Consider the following 19,376-nt stretch of genomic DNA (forward strand, 5'->3'; position numbering starts at 1 on the left):
TCTCAATCCCTGAAACCTGCGTTCTTATATTTCTGATTGTGGGAAACAGAACGCCACAATGACCACTGGTGCATGTTCGCTCAGACTCCGAGATCTCTGAGAAAACTCGAGATTGCAGGGTTAAAAATAACCCGAAAGGATCAGAGTGAAAGGCCCTTGGAAGTGTGTGGCCAGTTCTAAAGTAGCAGCAGCAGAGGTTTTGTAGACAGGAAGCCAGCTGCAAACAGCACACTGGGCACTCCCCTCTTTGTTCCCTTGTCCTGCAAACAGCACACTGGGCACTCCCCTCTTTGTTCCCTTGTCCTGTAAATTCTGTTTGATTCTTACCTGCTTGACTAATCCTGTATACATGGAGGAACGTGCCTTACTACACCCCTGCCGTAAACCATTATAGATCTATATCGCTGTAGAAGGTATATAAGAGTATGGAAAATAAACCTCGGCGCCTCGGGCTGTTTGCTCGGGGTCCCCTGTGCCTCGCTATACTGTCGTCTCTTTTTCTCAGTTCCTTCGCCGCCCCAGGTCCCCGACTCTCAGAGGTCGAACCTGATAACTACCATTATGTGCAGGGTTTTATCTACTGAGATTTCATTCCACTGTTGGCAGACATAGAACAGCTCATATACCACTAAGGGGGATTTAATTAAAATATGTGTTTAGTATTTTATAATCTATTCAACTAATTTTATTTACATTTGAAAAATCATTAAAGAGACACAAGGGAAGGATCTAGTATTTGTCACAAACTCTACATTTTCATGGATAGCTGGAGAGATGGATAGATATGATAGATGGAACTGCAATTAGTCCTAAAGATAACTGAGGGACACCTGGGTGGCTCAGTCATTAAGCATCTGCCTTCGGCTCAGGTCATGATCCCAGAGTCCTGGGATCAAACCCCGCATCAGGCTCCCTGCTCAGCGGGAAGCCTGCTTCTCCCTCTCCCACTTCCCCTGCTTGTGTTCCCTCTCTCGCTGTGTCTCTCTCTCAAATAAATAAAATCTTTAAAAAAAAATAACTTTGATAGAGAATTGAAATTCAGAGAAGCTAATTTCCCCAAAGTTAACAGCTGAAATTCAAATATAGCTGTCTCTCATTCTAAAATAATTCTTTCCCCCAAAGCCCAAATCCCCTCACAATAACATAACCACACTTACTAATTTGGCATATTCCTTCAGGTCTTATATCCAATGCCTATTATTATAATATATAATTGTACTTATAGTGAGTAGGAGAGCCTCAAATATATATGTATGGGAGGTTTATTAAGAGAGCTGATTTCAAATTAGCTTCATTATTAAGATATACAATGCATCTTTAGAGTTGAGACAACTCTCTTAAGTATTACTGGAACCCATCAATTACTTGGTAGGAACTACAAATTAAAAGCCAACAAAATTACTAACATAAGAATATATATGTGCACATTTTATGGTATCTAGCTTTAATATTCAACTCTGTATTTACTGTTTTCCCTCAGTTCACAGAACAATGTATAACGCACAGTAGGTATTTAATATAAACCTGCTGAATGATGAGATTTTGATAATGTTTACTTGAAGCATACCCAATGAAAACTGCCTTAAAGTTATTAGTATTCAACATACATTGTGACCACTTCTAGGAAGATAGAATAGACATAGTTTTCCCTACTGCTCCCACTAAGCACAATAAAAAACAATGGACATTACACATAAAACAAACACAAAAAGATTCTTAAATGCGGAGAGAAGAAAGCAAACTGACTAGGGACCTCAGGATCTGAAGAATGATATTATTGTGTGTTTTCTAGGGTTTTTGTTTTCTTCATATACTTGGAAATTTAAGAAATTAGCAACTCAGAAATGCCAATAGGCACAGATGAGAAAAGTTCCAATTAATACCTGCAGTCTCTAGCCAAAAGGGGCAACCTAGCAAGATAAAAAAACTTTCAGACAATAATCACTCTACTGCAGTCAAATACCACCAAAAAACCCTGTGGCCCCACCCCCACATAAGCCTAGAAAGGCTGAGCAGGGAGCATAGACTTAATCCTTCCTAAGACTCTAACAAGGAGACCCAAAGTTCCCTCTCTAGGCTGTAGTCAGAAAAGGCTGAGTCTCCTGGGATTTTCATCCAGGCAGGGCAACGATGAATGCCTCAAACTCCCAAATGTCCATGGAGTCCATGTGAGAAACCCAAACTTCCATTGCCACCTTGTAGTAAATAAGATAACCTGCCTCCTTCGCACTAGAGTAGAGTCAGAGAAGAACTAGACAGTTGTCTCTTTCACCGCAGCCCAGCAGTGAGGCAACCAGTCCCTGTGTGTCGCTGGATACCACACGGGAAGGAATAACAAGATGCTTCTACCCCTTCCAACAAAGGAGGTATCAGCGAGTCTACTGGGGAGCCTGCAAACAGTGACCAACAGTAATGAGGACTCCCCAGAATGGAGTATCCATGGAGGGCAAGTGAGGAAACTGGACTTCTAACCCAAATGGCAGTAATAAGGTGGTGTATCCCCTCCTGACCAGAGTGGTGAAAAAGGAGGTACTACGGTCTCAATGTTTGTGTCCCCTCAAAATTCATATGTTGAAAACCTATTGCTCAAGTTTATGGTATTGGGAGATGGGGCCTTTTGGAGGTGATCAGGTCATAAGGACAAAGCCCTCATGAGTAGGATTAACATTTTTAATGAAAGAAGCCTCAGAGAACTAGCCTACTCCTTCTATCATGTGGGTAGAGCCAGAAGTCAGCAGTTTGCAACCTGGAAGAAGGCCTTCACCAGAACCTGACCATGTTGGTACCCTCATCTTGGACTTCCAGCCTCCACAACTGTGAGCAATAAATTTATGCTACTTATAAGCACTCAGTCTATAGTATTTTAGTTTTAGCAGCCTAAAGGGACTAAGACAGAAAATTGACACCAAGATATATAGGTACTGCTGTAACACATACCTAAAAATGTGGAAGCCATTTTGGAACTGACAGAAGCTGGAAGAGTTTTGAGGCGCATGCTAGAAAATGTCTACATTGCCACGAGCAGCAGCTGTTAAAAGTAATTCTAGTGAGAATTCAGGAGAGGTGGAGAGCTGCAGATAAAGCTTCAATCATCTTAGCAAATATGTAAATGGTTACAAACACAATGTTGGTAGAAATATGGACAGTAAAAGCCATTTGGGAGAGGTCTCAGATGGAAATGAGGAACAAGTTATTGGCAGCTAGAAGAAAGGTGACTCTTGTTATAAAGTGGCCAAGAGCTTGCCCGACTTATGTTCACATCATAGTGTTCTGTGAAAGAACTTGTGAGCAATGAAACTGGATATTTGGCTGAGGAAATTCTGAAGGAGCACCCTGCTTTCTCTTGAATGCTTATAGTAAAGTACAAGAAGAAAGAAATGATTTAAAGATGAAAATGTTAACAAAAACGGAGGTAGAACTTAAAAATTGGAAAATTCTCAGGCTATGCAGATTGCAAAAAATGAGAAAGCATGTTTCGAAAGAAATAAAGGTCAAGTAACACTTTGATAAGGAGATTAGTATGGGTGTGAACCACAGATTTAATCAGCCACCCCTGCAGGAAAGCAGCCAGTTTGAACTGAAGGGCAAGGACACAGGGAGGAATGAAGGAAGGTTATCAGACTTCTTAGATTTGATAGAATTGGAACACAGAGCTATTCAATTGTGAACTGGTACTATCCTTCAAGACAAGGGAAGACAGACCCCAATTGCGATTCAGAGATCATTACAGCTAACTGCTTTATTTCAAAACTGGGGGCTACCATCTGGGTTTCAACAGGCCAGATGATCCTCACCCAAAGCCATGGGGCTGGTGCCACCCAAACCATGAAGACCCTACCCCTGTGCAGAAGAACAATGGAGTCATGGTTTCCTCCATCTAAATTTTGAAGACTGGAATAGCCCAGCGCCATGGCCACAGGACCCAAGCAGAGGGCCCCTATAAGGGCAAGGTCACTGCAAAGAGTTCTTGCCAGGGGCAATGCCAACATAGCTGTAGGGATAGGGCTGCCCCTTTGCCTCCAGACCAATAGGGCCTTGCACTGGAGGCAAAAGGGCAGAGAGATAGGACCTGGGAGAGCCACGGGTCTGGCACTCTAACATGCGAGAGCTGCAGCATGGGCTGTACCTAGCAAAGCCATCGGGGCAGGACTTTAACCCCAATGGGCCTTTACATGTTGGATTTGCTTGATACCTGTTACTTCTTTTTATTTTCTATTTTTTCCTTTTGGAATGGGAATGTCTATCTTATGCCTGTCTTACTATGGATGCATGTAACATATCTGATTTCACAGGTTCACAGCTGATATCTGATTTAGATAATATTTAGATGAGACTTTGGACTTTTGAGGAATGAGAAGGACATGAATTTGGAGGGGCCAGGGTGGAATGCAATAGTCTAAATGTTTATGTCTCCCCAAAATATATATGTGGAAAACCTAATCCCCAAGGTGATGGTATTGGGAGGTGGGGCATTTGGGAAGTGATTAGCTCGTTAAATTGAAGTCCTCATAAATGGGACTTCGAATGAAGTGATATTTAAGAGAGACCTGATGGGTGTTGGGAAGTGAGTTCTCGTGGTCTGAGGAAGGGTTTTCCAGGCAGATAGAACAGCAAGTATCTAGGTGCTGAAGTAAGAGTATGTTAACAGGGTGGAAGAATCTCAAAACCGGTTGCCCTGGATGGAGTGGGTAAAGGGGAACTGATGGGAGGTAGACCAGAGAAGTAACAGGACCATGTAGAAATCTGAGGGTCATTGTAAAAACTTAGGGCTTAACCAAGTGTACAATCAGAGGGTTTGAGACTTTGTGGCCTTATAAAATTTATTATAAAAATATAGTCCTGGACATCTTTATGATAATTTCAACATGGGTCTTTTCAATACCTGCACAAGTACCAATCAAAAATACTGCATCTTACTGTTACACGGTACTAGGAAGTCACATGGCCCTATTTGAAACAGAAGAATTGTCTCCTTTCCTTTGACTTCCTCCAATTTTTTTTTAAAGATTTTATTTATTCATTTGACAGAGAGAGAGAGCCACAAGCAAGGGGAGTGGCAGACAGAGGGAGAGGGAGAAGCAGGGTCCCGGCTGAGCAGAGAGCCCGACATGGGGCTCGATCCCAGGACCCTGAGATTATGACCTGAGCCAAAGGCAGACGCTTAACCAACTGAGCCACCCAGGTGCCCCTGAATTCCCCCAACTTTTGTCAGTAATGCTATTGCAGCTTTCACTGTTTGTCATGTACTGTAATTAGGAAGACATAATTCCTCCTAAAATATAAACTGATGAGGGCAACATAGAATCTTGTTCATCTAGGTATCCAACCCAGATGTATTTCTGCACATAGCTGTTTAATAAATCCTGTCGTGATGGATGAGTGAAGTCCAAAATATTTTCTTTTTATCCAGTTTTCCTCTGACTAGAATGTAAATCTCAGGGAAGCAGATATTTAGCATGTTCTGTTCACTTTAGATCTCCAGTTTCTAGAATGGTGCAAATCTTAAAATGTGTTAAATATGTTAAATGAACAAGTGAATACCTAATTTTGTTGATAATAAAACTGAGTCCAAAATATATAAAGGGAATTGCCCTTGGTCACACGGGCACAGTTAGCCTGACAGAATTCAGGTATACCAGATTTATAATATGTTGCCTTTCCATTTCAATAATTCATTTATTCTTTCAACCAGCATTTGTTGAGCACAAATCAGGCACTCAATACCATAACATCATGGACAAATATTCTATGGAGACATGATGCTATTATTTCTCAGTGAAAGAATCTGAGAAATCGCATAAAATGTAAAGGTATCAAGATATTCATACTTTGGCTCATTTGAAGTAAAATATCTACTAACATAAATAAAATATATTAGCACATAGAAAATGAAGGGCCAAAAGCAATAGAGTAAGAGTTAATTATATATTTTTACAGTCAAGTATTCAGGAATATAAAATTAAGTATACACAGTTATTTATAAGCCTCAATAGGACTACTTGTTGCTTTGGGGCTAGGAGGTAAGAGCAGTAAGAGGAGACTCTGTTCAAATGTAATGTGAATGGTGCCCTTTGGAGCCTTGCATCTCAATATCCCCAGAGAAGTAAGAAGATATCAGAGACACGGCACACATCCTCTAGCTGATCAACAAGTCATTTGATGTACTTTACAACTCAATATATCAGAACATTTTAAAAATTCTTACCTAGTACACAAATAATGAAAGAATTAATGTCAAGATTGGGGACCTAATTTGAATTATTTCTAAGTTTTATTCATATTTGTGCATTTATACATTTTATTCAACATTTGGAAAGAGGCAAAAAATATTAATTAGCAAAGGGAAAGACAGAGGCTCTTGTAGGGAAGGCATCTAGGTCAGAATGAACATATTAGGTTGGCAAAATAACAACAACAACAATAATTGTACCTGGGAAAGATCTGAACATCTAAGAAATGGTACAGCAAGCTCGCTGCTGTTACTTACTTATACCCATCTACATATGTGGAAACACTTACTGGGTTTTGGTAATATGAAAAGCTTTGAATTACAAAGTATCAGATAAGGTTATGCAAAAAGTTATTAAAATATAGTCTGTAATTCTTCAGAAGTACTGAGTTATAAGGAATTAGAAAGTGTTCCTTGCTTGACGGTAACAAGAAATTCAAGTGTAATAAAAACCAGCCAGGGTCAGAATCACTATAAATTTAATTGATAACTAAATTGGGCTTACTCTACTTAAAAGATGATATACATAATTGAACACTTGCACTGGGTACTACTGGAGTGTTTAATTATGTCATAGAACAGAAATACAACATTAAACATTATATATCTTATGTCCATGGAAGCCTGATGTTTAATTGTGACTACTTCAGTGTGATTAAAATCACTCCCTAATAAATAAATAAGCTAAAGATAGCATATGCTAGCATTTTTCCTTACACAGAAATACAAGGGAGATGACTTGAAGAGAAGCTTTTTGATTATAAACTGCTTTTTTTCAAGTTAGTATTCATTTATTGAGCTCTGTAAGAAGAGATAAAGAAAAATAATACAGACCCTCCACTCAAAAACTGTATAGTACATAAAATTCTCCATGGCTCATTCTTCTATCTCATTGTAAAATTTAAACTTAACAGTTGCCAGGGACACCTGGGTGGCTCAGTAGGTTAAGTGTCTGCCTTCGGCTCAGGTCATGACTTCTTAAAACACACTCTTTATTGTTATGCTATCACACACTGCTGGTCTTTCTCTTATATTTCTGACAGCTTTTTCTATTACTCATTTCTTGGATCTCCCCACTATTTTAGGTCTCAGATACTCTAGTGCCTCTGGAAGTAGTCCTGGACTTGCTACTCTTCCCAATCCATGTTTCCTCTCCAACCCTTATATTCCAAAGATCCCCAAGATTACAACTCCAGCTCACACTGCTCTGTTCTGAGCTCCAGACCATATATCTTATGCGCCTCCCCTTTTTTTTTACTTTCCCACTTAGGTGTCTTAAAGTTTCTCAAAATTAAAATCTCAAGATTAAAAACTAATCTCTCCTGATTCAAATATGCTTCTCTTTCATCATTCTTCATTCAAAGTGCATGGTGAGTTTTCCCCAACTCTATTCTCTTGCTTGGTAAACTCTTCATCACTCATCCACACATCCATTAATAAAAAATATCTAATTTCTGTTTTTTTCTCTTCCCAAGTTCTATCACATCATTATCTCTCTTCTCTAAAAACTCTTGCCCAAGCCACAAGCACCTCTTGCCTGGACCACTAAAATAGCCTCCTTTCAGCCCCTCCTCCCATATATTCTTGGTCACTAGAAACTTCTCTGATAATGGAGGTTTGAGTCTTTCCTATTTAGTGGTTTCCCACTGCTCACACTAGGAAGTTAATAACCTTCAAAATGGCTTACAATGTCCCTCACCACAGTCTGATTTCTAAAAATTTTACTTCCATATCTTCCACTCTACTTTCTTTCATTTACTATTTTCCAAATACACCAGATTATTTTTTTTAGGTCCTCAAAAGTACCAAATTCATCTTTGACCATGTTGTTCCAAAAATTCTCTTTTTACCACCCTTCTTATCCTCCTCACAGTCTTTTGCTATGTTAGCTTTATTTATTCTTCACATTTCAGCCCAAATGTCATTCCCTTGAGTTGCCTATGCATCCAGTTAAAACTCTATGCATCAGTAATATCCTCACAGAACACGGTATCATTTCCTTGTAGGTCTTATAACAATTGTATTTTCTGGGTAATGATTTTAAAGATTTTATTTATTTATTTGAGAGGAAGAGAGCAAGCATGTGTGGGGGCCAGAGGGAGAGGGAGAAGCAGGCTCCCCGCTGAGCAGGGAGCCCTATGAGGGGCTGGATCCCAGGACCCTCGATTCATGACCTGAGCCAAAGGCAGACACTTAACTGACTGAGCCACCCAGGAACCCCTGGATAATTATTTTAATTATATATTTATCTGACTCTTTATAGGTCAGTAAGCTCTACAGAGGCATGGAATGTGTTTCTATTGTGTTCATAACTATATTTCCAGTACCTAAGACAGAAAAAATACTCAATAAATACTGGCTTAGTAAATGAATGAATAATGAATAAATGCCAACCCAGCATTGCCCCATTTGTCTAGAAGTACTGTCAGAAATATACTTTTTTCCCAATTTGTAAAACAAACCAACAAACCTAATTCTGTTGTTTTCCTCATGTACCAGATAGTGGCACATGTTTAAAAAGAATTAAAGTTAAGTCAATACTACATTCTCATATGATGCATTAGCATTTAGGTTAAGTATAGTTTTCTAAATATTTATGTAGGTATGATCAGTGGCTTCATGTATGTAATATTTAAAATAAATAAATCATGCCTCATGATGTATGGCATGAATCTGAAATATGTGTATTTTATGGAAACAAAATCTTCTGAGGAGCAGTTTAACATTTCAGAGTTTGTGTTTTTAAAAGATTTAATTAATTAGTTATTAGTTACTTATTTGACAGGGAGAGAGAGGGATCAAGGCGGTGGGGGGAGCAGAAGGAGAGGTCCAAGTGACTTCGCACTAAGCCCGGAGCCCAGTGCTGGGGTTGAGCCCAACCCTGAGATCATGACCTGAGCCAAAATGGAGTTGGATGCTTAACCAACCGAGCCACCCAGGCTCCCCAACATTTCAGAGTTTAACTGAATGATGAAACTTATGAAAGAGAGGTCAAATTTTACACTAACCATAATCTCTTAAAAAGGACATAGTATATTTTCATTTATATTATACCCAATGTCTGGAACATGGAAAATGTTTAGTACCATTCTGTAGCCTCTATCATTTGCTTCCTCACTATTGTAACAGCCAAATCTGTAATACAGAACATGTAGTCTGTATCCTCATCTTTCAGGTCTCATTGTCTTCCCTCATTGTTTCTTTGCTAAATGTTAATACAGCTGTTTGGCAATCAATTATTTCTCACTCTAAAATCATACTGCTTGTAGAAAAATCCAGAATCACTGTTCAAGAAAGTGTTAATCAAATTCAAATCCTTCATTTAAAGCTAACAAGCATTATTTTGGCTTCCTTGAAATGTATGCAATTCCTCACATTTCTAAAACCTCAAAATATATTTTCCCAGAGATATGATTTAAGTATTTTCCAAAGTCATATTGTGCATCATCAACCTGGCCCATATCCTGTGACTATAGATGGTACAATCCTAGACTCTACTTTCAGCTAAAGAATGGAAACGGTATCGTTCCCTAAGATCTAATTTAACCATTTATGAGGGAGGAAACTCCTTTGGAAATAATGTGAGCTTTCACATATGTTATCCCTCAAAGGCTCCTAGTGTCTCCAAGGTGTAACAGCTGTGGAAGCATCTGTGAGCCAAATCAAGTTCCAATAACAAACGCTGTCAATACAGAATTTAAGCCAAAAAGTTAGGATTGGTTCAGAACTCATTAGTAAAACATTGCAACCTTCCTAAAAAAAAAATAGGTCAATCTTCATTTAATACTCTGAAAATCACTGTGTGAGGATGAAATTTTTGAGCAAGAAAAATTTTATCAGAGTAGTTGTGCAATTACCTAGCTATGGTGAGGTTCTTTCATTCATTCATTCAGAAAGTATTTAGTGATGGCAATACCATGATAGGCCACATGCTATGACAACAATAACAAGAGAGAAAAGTTTGTCATTCTTTTAGAATATTCTACAGGGTTGGTACACTTCCTGTATGATCCCATCCCCTTGAGTGTAGGTAGATTCTGTGAATATGATGGGATCACTTTTGTGATTATTTTGCATTCTATGGCAAAAGCATTTTGTGGATGTAATTATGGCTCCTAATTAGTTGATTTTAAACCTATCAAAAAAAAGGGCATTTTTGGTGTACCTGATCTAATCATTTGAGCTCTTAGAAGAGATGAACAGCATAAAAGCAACAGATGCTCTCCTATTGACCATGAAAAAGCAAACTGCCGTGTTGAAGAGAGTGCCAGAAAATAGCAGGCAGCCTCTAGGATTTGAGAACCTCAGTCGTAACCTGCAAGGAACTAAATTCTGACAACCACAAATGAGCTTGGAAAAAGAAACTGCAGCCCTGACAGCATTTATTTCAATCTGATGTGACCCTGAGCAGAGGATCCAATGAATCTATGCCCAGATTCCTGACCCACAGAAACTGTGAGATTAAACTTTATTATTGTTTCATGTATTAGTTTGTGGTGTTTTGTTATGCAGCAACAGAAAATAAACATGGGAAGGGGCAAGTCTTGCACTTTTCACCTCTTTAAGTGTTGAGAGATGCATACTTAGTCCTTCTTGATCACTACTGGACATCATATATACACCATATATTAATGACTTCCATGTTGGGATAGAACAGATCAGGCCATAAAAAAGTAAAGTTGGAAAAAATTAAGAACTGACATCTTTCTACCACCTCTAGATCTACATTTATGACAATGACCCTAGCTTCCTGAATTACTATAAATTATGTGATGAGGACAATTTGTAGCAAAATTAAAAGGAAAACAGTGAGGGGGAAATATAGGGTGTCATGAAAACATAACTTCATAATACTTAGTACGTAAAAAAAATCACTTTGAGAGACCAATTAATTTCCCATTAGTCAAATAATTAAATAAGTAATTATTTAGGATAAAATGTTAGGAATCATAGTAAAGTAAATTAGGTTTCAACTTTGGAAAATATATAATAGCTGTAGGTGAAAAACTTACCACAGCAGACTCAAAACTTATCATATGTTCTGTCCATGACTAACATAATACCACAATCATTTCTTTGCTTTAGGGTAAGTTCAAGCCAGAGTTTCACACCTTATATTGGAAAAATTTTTATTTTTTCTCTAGCCCTCTTATTTAATATTTATTTTCACATGTCGTTCTTCATCATTTTTTTCTCATTTTAAAGACTGTGGTAAGGTCCTTTTGCAAAGCTAGTGGAAACTGTTCAGGTCAATCATTATATTTAAGCCAAAATAGAGAAAAATATATATGTAATATATAACCTGTCCTATGAAACAATAGCAGTGATGCAATATAAAATAGCAGAATACACAAAGTTGAAGAGACAACAAATTTGCTTGATTTTAAAGTATAATAATATTAACAGAAATTTCTCATAAAGTCAGAGGAATTTGGTCAGTTTTATAACTGATATCTTATTTTGACAAAAGATCAGTAATAGAATCAAACAAAGAAACTATATTATTTTACAGATACTTTTATATGGTGATGAAATCTATGGTTTAGAGTCAAGAATATTTAAAACTGAATTTTATTTCTGCCATTATCTTACTGTATGATCATGAGAAAATGCTTAGCCTCTCTGGAAAATTTTAGAAATTTTGATTATGCCAACTTCTGGCAAGATATACCAGGAACTTCAATACATTATTAGTGGGGATATAATCTGGTATGGCCCTTCTGGATAACAGCTTAGACATAATTAATCAAATCAAGAATGTATCTATACCAATAACCCAGCACTTACAATCCTGAGTGCATACACAGAATATTTTTTTATGTAGGAGACCTTAGAGTTATATGGTGAAATGTTCATCACAGTGTTCTATGTGGTAGCAGGGAGCTGGAGACAATCTGGGTGTCCAGCAGTGGTACTAGAGGGGATTAACACTATGGGACACCATACAGTATGGTACCAGAAACACCTAAAGAGCTTTTTAAAAAGAAATAATCCAAATATATATTTTCATCTAGTTAGAAAAGTTGACTTTGCTTTACTCACTATCTTTGCAGCTTGAGACATGTTGTTTGCCTGAGTCCTACCTATTAAGTGAGAAATTAATAGATTAAAAGGAATATGCCAAGACTCATGCTCTCGAGAAGGAAAGACTTGGTAATGGGCACTGAGACTATGATAAATGTTTTCTAATATTTGAAAGCCCTTCATTTGTCATATACAAAAAAAAAAAAAAAAAAGATGACACTTATTTTGTTTGGCACCAAATGGAGTAACATGAATCACCAGAAGGGAGTTATGGGTATTTCAACTCAACGTAACAGAAGGCTTCTATTTAGAGTTGTCCAAACAGGGAAAGATCTGCCATTGAAAATTGTGAGTTTACAATCACGATGACTAGTCAAAAGTGGGGGGATGCAATAGAAATTAGTCCTATGTCAGTACTGCTCAAATAATTGTTGTCACTCAGATTGAGTGATCATAGTCGTACACTTTTTACTGCCTCCTCCATCCTTTTATCAGGTCCATGATAGGAAATGTATGTCATTTTGTTTTCAAGATTGTTTAGGTCCATAAATACCAAATAGATGATTTATAAAGATTCTGTTAAGCTTGTTATGCTATGAGAAGAAAAGAACCTATCCATTGCATGAGTCAGTTATTACACTTTCTATTCTAAAATATTCATCAATTTCAGTATAAGATAAACTGCGTTCCAATAAAAGTAAATTGAGTTCACAAATGTAAAATATACCCCTCTCTGCAAATTTCTGCTTTGTTCTTTTTAATTTTGATCTGAGTTTTCATGTAAATATTTTAAATTCCAAACAGAACGAATTTTATGTGCAAAGAAGAAGTGATTTAATGCTTCTAGGAGGAAAATTATCTAAGGAACTGAATAATTAGAAATCAAAACAGTTTCGTAGTGGTGGTTATTGACAGGACATCTGAGTGTGACTAAGAGGAAACTTTGAGAACACCATGAAAGTTTTGGTCAGTGAAATTTATTAAAGCCAAATAAATAACATCAAAATTTGAATTAGGAAAATGTGAAATGAATAGAAGGCCTAGGTCCACAGCTAAGCACTGTCTCTAACAAGTATGTCCTTCTTTGCAAAACTGTTTCTTAATCTCTGAAACTCATTTTAACTCAATAAATATTTATTGAGTGACTACTATGGGATAAATCCTGAACACAGAGAACACAATCCTGGGAGCTTAAGATCTTACAGTGGGGCTGCCTATGTAAATAAATATGTGAATTCAGTGCAGTATCGATGAATAATAGAAGTAAACCCATTGTGCACTTGCTGCAAAATGAAGAAGCTAATGGTATAGAAAGTGGATAAGGGAAAGGAATTCTGAATATAACAATACATCAAAGCTTTGGTTTAAGAATGAAAAGAGATAAAGCATGATGGAATAGGATGTGCTATCTGTTCTTCTAACTTGATAGAGGAATTTTTGAATGTGCAATATTTGTCACACCCTTCTTTTTTATTCCCACTGCTACCATACCTGGTGAAGCTCCTAATCATTCCACATGAAGACTTAAATATAAATGTGTCTCTCTTGGGCCTTAATGATGAGGGTATTTTCTTCAGAAAGCTAGAGTTAAATTGAATATTTTCTTTGAACAAATAAATTAGTTTGGTGCTTGAGGGTGAAGAGAAGAATGGAAAATGGAGTATGATGAACTGCCTTCTAAGATTTTGCCCTAGATTGAGCAAGACTACAATTAAACAAAGAAAACAAATCTAATAATTACTGGTAGAGCAATAAGTAAAGTGAAAAAATTACTGGAGTAGGGAAAGAGTCCTCTTTTAAAATGAGGTGACCAGTAAACATTATAATTTAAGTATCTTGTAAAAATTGCCAAATCTACCACTCTGTTAGAACTTGATTAAGGAACCATTCCATAATTTCTCGGTTTTAAATGAGGATGGTAATGCCTACCTCAGAGAGTGACTACAGGCTTTTAGTTGATGAGCCTATCAAGTACAGCGCATGACACATAAGCAGAAGCTCGTTAAACATTAGTTCATTTTGTTGGCCTCTATTTCCTGTTTTTGTGAAGTTAATTATTATACACATCCATGGCACTTCTATGTAGGAAGCAAAGGAAGAATGACATTATAAATTTAAATAGCATAAACTCTGATGTAGAAAGTTCAAAACATCTGGAGACTTTAACATATCCTTGGGACAAAACCTGAGAGTTGAGTATTTAAGGAAAAGCTCATAGGAATAAAGGAAGTAGAGCTGGAAAAGAAAATTCTGCATATTGTGAATATTTATCTGTTTGAAAGTGATTCTAAATGGGCAAACCTGAGAATATGAAGTTTGGAAAGAAAACAAACAGCTTAATTATGTTGAAAAAAAGCATAACTAAAACCCTGTTGAGTCCGCGTTATTAGCTTGGCCCTATAATGGATGGCAGAAAGCTTAGTACAGATATATTCAGTATGTAGCTACATCAGCAACATTCAGTCCTCTCAGTTTTCCAATGATAGAAGAGATGTAGACAATGTAAGAATTGTTGGGAGGTGGGTATATGACGCCTCCCAGCCTCTGTGGTTTTCTGTGATGAGTTCTGAAGAATTCCTTTCTTTCCTGGAATCAAGGGTTAGAGAATCACAGTTATGGATGGTCACTCATTTACTTGATTTTTTTTTCCCTTGTGTTTCCCGTCATTAAGTACTTTACAACTGGCAGCAAGCCAACAGCAAGCATTTTGAACTTGGCAGCCCAAATGGGGTTTAGATTAGAAAGGAAAAGCAAAAATTGCTAGGAAAGAAAATTACCTTATTAACCTTATAAATAATCTAAGTGTCTTGATTATCTCTATATTCAGGTACCCATCCCAAGGTGCCAAAAGAAAATATATTGTAAGTAGAAGTGGATACAAATGCATAAGCTATAGTCATATGAAGCAATTTAAAGTTTCCCTGCCAAACAACAGATACGTTTTAATGGTATTATACCTTTCTTATAGACCTCTCCCTTTAGAGTACCCATCATAATTTGTAATTATATTATTATTTTCTGTATGATTATTTGCAAATATCTATCCTCTTCACTAGGCTGTTCTCTTCATGATGGTAAGAACTATGTTGTTTGTTCTTACCAGAAAAGTGAATACACTGTCGTTCCTGTGTAGACTTTCTCTGTTTACTATTGTGCTTTCACCATACCTGACCTTAAAAAAGGATTACCATATTCTAAAGGATACTAGAAAAAGAATAGTGGTTTGGCTGTACTGTATTTTGGTCTTTCAACAAATAGGAATAAGGGGCCACCTCACACTCATTAAGATGGCTACTACAGAAAAATAATGAGTGTTGGAGATGATATAGAGAAATTGGGAGTCTATGTGCACACTTGGTGGGAATATAAAATGGTGCAGCCACTGTGGTGAATGCTATGGTGGTTCCTAAGAATATTAAACATAGAATGACCATATGATCCATCAGTTCAACTACTGCTATACACCCAAAAGCATTAAAAACAGTCTCAGAGATATATTTGTACATCTATGTTCATAGTAATATTATTCACAGTAGCTAAGACATGGAAGCAACCTAAGTGTTTATCCATACATAAATGGGTAAGCAAAATGTGCTAGATACATGCAATGGAATATTATTCAGCCTTAAAAGGAAGGAAACTCTGACATATGTTAGAATACGGATGAATCTTGAGAACATTATGTTAAGTGAAATAAGCCAGTCTCAAAAAGACAAATCTTGTATGATTCTACTCCTATGAGAAACCTAGATCAGTCAAAATCAAAGAGACAAAAAGTGACAGTGCTTGCCAATAGCTGGAGTGGGAGGAAGGAATGGGGAGTTACTATTTAATGGATTTAGTTTTAGCTTTGCAAGCTGAAAAGAATTCTGGAGATGGATGGTGGTGATGGTTGCACAACAAAATGAATACAATTAAACCACTGAACGGTATGCTTAAAATGGTTAAGTTGATAAATTTTATGTAATGTGTATTTTAGTACAATAAAAAATAAGGTTAAGAAAAACCGATTTGGGGCACCTGGGTGGCTCAGTCAATTAAGCAGCTGCCCTCGGCTCAGGTCATGAAACCGGGGTCCTGGGATCGAGCCTCGCATCGGGCTCCCTGCTCAGCGGGGAGCCTGCTTCTCCCTCTCTAACTCCCCCTGCTTGTGTTCCCTCTCTCACTGTCTCTTTCTCTCTGTGTCAAATAAATAAATAAAATCTTTAAAAAAAAAAAAAAAAGAAAAAGGAAAAAACAGATTTTATGCTAGTATAAACCAAGGAAGTTTACTAAAAATGTTCACCTCTGTCACGGCTACTGCTTACATTTTAAATAATTTGGAACTCAAAGGCATATGCTTAACTCCCAGGAATGCAGACTTCTTAGGCCACTATTAAGGACTTTGAGAAAATATCAAACTATATTATTGAAGCAAAAGAATGCTTAGAAGTCCTAAAGTACATAATAAATGGCTTAGTCTAGAGTTTATATACTTTCAAGGGACTGATGTGCTTGAGAGCCACTTATATTTTACCCACTAAAAGTATTGGAAACATCTGAGAACCACTAGATTTACTTATTTATTTGAGAGAGAGACAGAGAGAGAGAATGTGAGCAGGGGGCAGGGGACGGGAAGAGGGAGAGAGAGAATCTCAAGCAGAGTCTGCGCTGAGTGTAGAGCCCTACCCTGGGCTCGATTTTACCACCCAGAGATCATGACCTGAGCGGAAACTAAGAATCAGATGCTTAACCAACTGAGCCATCCAGGTACTACTTATATCAGCTTTTAAAGGGCCATAACTAAAGTCAAGTAAATGAGACACTAATCTTAGGTGCCAGTAATCAAGATAATTTATAAGTCAATATTCAGTAATTAAGATAAATCATAATTCAATATTAAAAATATAAAAATTAATGTAAAAATTCTATGATGAGCAAGATACAGAATTTGAAATAAAGACAAAGTCAGTGTTCTTTCTCTCTCCCTTTTATCTTTGACTCCGACATGGCTGGGCTCAACACTAAGGTTTTGTTTCACACTATCTTTATAAGGATGTTTGTATAAGAAAGAGCATTGGAAGATAAAGACGACGTCTCTCCCTGGAGCAAAGAGGAGATTTTCTGACAAGGATAATAAAAATAATGGGTCTGTTAGGGGCAAATGTTGAGCGGTTTGCTAGAAGTTTGCATTTAAAATATTGGGGTTTCCTAAGTTTGGGGTTCCTCAACTGTGACACACAAACTCACTGTATATCCACTATCTTCCTGTAGTGTTTCACAATGCCTTGTGGTACTCACAAGACAACTCATGCAAGGAAAACTGATTTAACTATGAAGCTCATGGTGTTTACTGTGCTTTGATTAATGAAGTCCTTTGTCTCTGACCAAGGAAACTCTTGTCTTTTGCCAGTGTATGTGACACTGTGGCAGGCTAACTTGTTAGTTCTCAGTAAGGCAAAATCTTAAAACCTTCATAGTTATGACATTTTTTTTAATCTTTTCAATTCCTTCAAAGGTAAATAAAAATCTGGGAAATTTATCTGTGCTACAGTATCAGTTTTTATCTGGTGCAGTTCATTTATGCCAAAATAATTAACTTTTTAAACAGCTTTACGTATTGTTAATACTTAAAGATCCTTAGATGTATTTTCTTCAATAACTTTACACTAAACACATTAGAAATTGATGGAGTTGAAGAAAACATTGGTGCCTTTCAGATGCTTTCTAAGCTCGCATTCAGCATCTCAGAAATAGATGCTCAAAATGCAGAGGTAGTTAAATTTTCAGAGGATGAGATATGTATTATAAGCACAGCTCTCTGAATACATAACTTCCCTATGCTGAATTTAAATCTAATTTTGTGACAGCTGTAAAAATGGCTACCTCATAGAGAAAGGCAAAGAAATCAAATTTATGCTATTCTCTGAAAAGTTATAATGCTAAATAAAGCATTGTTCTGAATTTTAAACCATAACATTTCCACCTCTAGTGAGGTTCCTGGGAAAATGCAATTCTTTAGAATATATTTATAAATCACCTTTCATGATGAAGACTTTTGAAATCATTTCCAAACATAAGTAGTAGGGAAAGGAGGGGTGGAACTTCACACAAAAAAGTATTTGTTCATAAACATCTAGGGCAGAAAAAATATATTGCTATCACCACTAAGCGTGCTGAAAATTATGACTGAATAAGTCAGGTCTGCACTAAACTTACACGATACCAACATTTCCAGACCAAAAAAGAAGGGGGGGGGGGTGGGGAGGAATAAAAAGCAATCAGCAGATGTCACCAGAAAGAAAGGCTGACATTACTGATTCAACAATGAGCAGAGGGGCAGGAAAAAGAGACGGAAATATTTGTGAACCACATGTATGATAAGGAAGGTTGTTCCTCTATATATTAAATGATGAAAGAGATGAAATGATGAAGGAGAACATAAAGTTGAATTCCATCACTTAAGCTGACTCTGAGCTCACAGTTTTCAAAAGTCAAAGAGCCAGGGCGCCTGGGTGGCTCAGTCGTTAAGCATCTGCCTTCGGCTCAGGTCATGATCCCAGGGTCCTGGGATCGAGCCCCGCATCGGGCAACCTGCTCGGTGGGAAGTCTGCTTCTCCCTCTCCCACTCCCGCTGCTTGTGTTCCCTCTCTCGCTGTGTCTCTCTCTGTCAAATAAATAAATAAAATCTTTAAAAAAAAAAAAGTCAAAGAGCCTATCCCTAAGCTTAAGGGTCTTTATAACCATCCACTTTGGACACAGCATATATTATTATGATCAGAAAACATTTTGGTTATAAATATGTGCATATATAAGATATATATGTGTTGGGGTGCCTGGGTGGCTCAGTTGGTTAAGCCTCCAACTTGTGATTTTGGCTCAGGTCATGATCTCATGGGTGGTGGGATTGAGTCCCCCACTGGGCTCTGTGCTCAGTGTGGAGTCTGATGGGTTCTCTCTCTCCCTCTCCCTCTGCCCCTCCCTTTGTGCTCTCTCTCTCTAAAATAAATAAATATATCTTTAAAATTATTTATATATATGTATAAAATTTTTAATGGGCAAATTTGATAAAAAATTAATAGCTAAACTATTTCTGGAATTTGGAGTAATAATCTTTTTCTCACCATATTTAGGAAAGAAAAGA

The 19,376-nt window shown here is 37.2% G+C and overlaps 1 protein-coding gene across 7 annotated transcripts in view; it reads right to left on the bottom strand.

Annotated features, from left to right (window-relative positions):
• The window catches only part of CSMD3 (CUB and Sushi multiple domains 3), a 1,192,082-nt gene that overhangs the window by 866,116 nt on the left and 306,590 nt on the right, over nucleotides 1-19,376 (bottom strand). The gene's annotated exons all lie outside the window — the stretch shown is intronic.

This window comes from Phoca vitulina, unplaced genomic scaffold (assembly GCF_004348235.1).
Source record: "Phoca vitulina isolate PV1807 unplaced genomic scaffold, GSC_HSeal_1.0 scaffold18, whole genome shotgun sequence".
In the NCBI taxonomy this organism is placed as follows: Eukaryota; Metazoa; Chordata; class Mammalia; order Carnivora; family Phocidae; genus Phoca; species Phoca vitulina.